General features: G+C 39.6%; 1 non-coding gene across 1 annotated transcript; it reads right to left on the reverse strand.

Annotated features, from left to right (window-relative positions):
- Window positions 1–1643: 1643 nt before the first annotated feature.
- Window positions 1644–1716, reverse strand: Trnak-uuu. The gene has a single exon. It is a non-coding gene; the product is annotated as a tRNA-Lys (tRNA).
- Between the last annotated feature and the right edge of the window lie 1425 nt (window positions 1717–3141).

Here is a 3141-nt window from a genome sequence, read left to right on the forward strand (position 1 = left end):
ATTGGGCCTCTTTTCAATTCTCATTTGAACCTCCTCCCTAATAGATCATTTTCTAATTGGACCAGTGCTGTCTTTAACAGTGAGAGTTTTGTGTGCTCTAAATATGCATCCTGTCATATACATGGCCTACAGTTATTTCTCCAAATCTGTTTTAATGTCATGCCTAGGAACTCTTCACATTGTAGAACCACAATTTTTTCCCTAAAGCTTTTTATTATTTTGTTAAATTTTATGCGTATGAGTATATTGCCTACATGTACATAGGTGTACCCGTGTCATGCAGTGCCCTCAGAGGTCAGAAGAGGGTGTTGGATCCCCTGGAACTGGAGTTACAGATGGTTGTTGGCCTCCATATGAATGCTGGGGATCAAACTTGGGTCCCCTGCAAGAGCAGTCAGTGCTTTTAACTGCTGAGCCATCGCTCCAGCTCCCCCTTAACTTTTATAATTTTATATTTTGCTTTAAGCCTATAATCCATTTTGAATTAATTTATTTGCTTATTTTGAGACAGGGTTTCATCTGTGACCCTGACTGGCCTGGAACTCACAGAGATTCACCCCCTGAGTGCTGGGACTAAAGGTGTCTGCCGCCTCGCCCAGCTAGATGATTTTTTAAAGAAATAGTCTAAGGTTTAGGCAAAGAATCACTTTTTTAACCCATGGAGTGTCAATTTCTTTTAGGCATCATTAAAATTTTAAACTTTTTTTCTTTCCTTTTAATTATAACTAATTTTAAGGTTGCCATATAAAGTAATGGGTTTCAGTATAGTATTTTTGTATATGTGGGTCATTATATTTTGCTCTAATTCACCCTCACCCCACACACACTCCCCTGAGTGTTCCCTGTACTACTGTTGTCCAGAACCCCCCCTTTTTTTTAAAGCTAAAATTGTCCTTTCTTTGGTTGAACACACCCATTCTAGGAAGTAGCTTTTTGTTTTGTTTTTCCAGATTCCTTAAATTGTCCATAGATTACTGCATTGTCTGCAAATGGAATATAAAGTATAATCTTCTGGCAGGCTGAGAGAACGCAAATTAAATATACACATTCCGAGTACTGTCAGCTACACCATTAGCACTCAGTTGCCTTATTGCAAAGATGCCCAGTGAGGAGGCATGCTATTCCTCCTTAGGTTAGTGTTTCATCACACTACGGGATTTGCCAAATAACTTCCTATTGCCTGTCCTTATTATCATGATGTGACAGGACCATGATTTCATTGCCCAAAGATCCCAGCTCTGAAAAAAAAAAAAAAAAAAAAAAAAAAAAAAATCAGTTGTAAGAGGAAAGGACTGAACATCTAAATCTTGCATTTTAAAAAATATTTTATTTTTTTATTTTATGTGTATGCATGTATTGCCTGCTTGTGGGTAAGTGCACCCATGTCGTGCAAAAATGTTGCATTTTAACATAGTAATATTTTATTCTGTTTTTAAAACAGCCTACCCCAGAGGTGAAATTCCTTTCTTCTACAGTCTGTAAACTTTTCACACAGTGCGTTTCTCAGGAAGGGTGCATAATTTAAAAACTACTACGATCATCTATATACTTGGAAGAGGAGAGTCAAACTCACTGCCTTGTGAGAGACAGGTGACTAATTTCCTCAGGGAAAGGGTATCAGTAATCTCCTTAAAAGGAAGTAGCGCCTGAACAGGGACTTGAACCCTGAACCCTCAGATTAAAAGTCTGATGCTCTACCAATTGAGCTATCCAGGCCCCATGTGGGCAGAGTCTTCTCATACATAGATAAAATCAATAATGGCGCTTTTCACTGATATTGTAGATTGATTCTGCCAGACTTAGATGACCCAGCATCTATTTATGAGTTCTGGAAATCTACGAAGAAGGGATGTAAGCGGCATGAAAAAAAACAACCCTTAACTTGTAGCTTGTAGAAAAGGAAAATAAACAGAAAAGACAACTGCCTGCTTCTAATAAATATTTGTGATTCAATCTACTATCATGGTCCTAATTAAGGGAGCAAACTAAAATCACTCAAAGAGGAACAAAGAAAAAACTCAGAGAAACAAGTAGTGGAGGGCAATGGTGGCTAATGAATTTGATAAAAAGAATACAGTTTTGGTTTTTTGTTTTAGTCTTTTTGAGACAGGGTCTCCCTGCAACCCTAGCTGACCTAAAACTCACTATATAGACAGGTTAGCCTAGCCTTGAACTCACAGAGATCCACCTGCCTCTGCCTCCCAGGTGCTGGGATTAACAGCATATGCCACCTGGCAGCTTAAAGAAATTTGCAGTCTTTAAGGAAAAGCTGTTGTGAGTGTGGGTGGCCCCACCTTGCACTCATCACTACTGAGGGTGCTCTCACAGGGAGGACTCAATGAACTTGGCAGGTTTTTAAGGAGAATTTTATAATGGCATCGCTTTCCAACTACATGCTTCACCTACCTCTCAAAGTACCTCTGAGGACAAAAAATAGGTATAGCTGAGAGCTGAAAAGTCGATGGTTAAGGCAGTCACTGGATTAGGAAGTTAACTGTACAACTACTTCTGTGTGGGTGGGACTTCTTCCATAATGATGTTTTATTTATGTGTTTATTTTTATGTGTATGACTGTTTTTTGTATGAGTGTTTTGTACACATGTAGATACATGTCACCCATGTCAGGCAATGCCTATGGAGGCCAGAAGAGGGAGTCAAATCTCCTGGAACTGGAGTTACAGGCAGCTATTAGTCACCACGTGGGTTCTAGGAACTGAACCTTGGTCGTCTACAAGAATAGGCAGTGCTCTTAACCACTGAGTCATCTCTCCAGCCCCTCCATAATAATTTTTTTTTAATTTAGGATTATTGTAAAACAATACCTTCCTTGAAATACATTCTAAAAGGATGAAAATGAAATGGAGAAAGAGAAGATGGGTGGCAGGGGGTGGGGGTTGGAGGCTCAGCAGTTAAGAGTGATTACTGCTCTGGAGGACCTGGGTCCGGTTCCCAACATCTACACAGCACCACCTGTATCTCCAGTTCCAGAGGATTTAACGCCCTCTTTTGGCCTTGACAGGCTCCTGCGTACACATGATACATAAACATAAACGCATACAAACAAACAAATGTACACATAAAATATATTAAATAAATAAATCTGGGCTAGAGAGATGGCTGAGTTAGGTTAAGAGCACTGGC

Source organism: Nannospalax galili, unplaced genomic scaffold (genome assembly GCF_000622305.1).
Source record: "Nannospalax galili isolate Female #2095 unplaced genomic scaffold, S.galili_v1.0 scaffold952, whole genome shotgun sequence".
NCBI lineage: Eukaryota > Metazoa > Chordata > Mammalia > Rodentia > Spalacidae > Nannospalax > Nannospalax galili.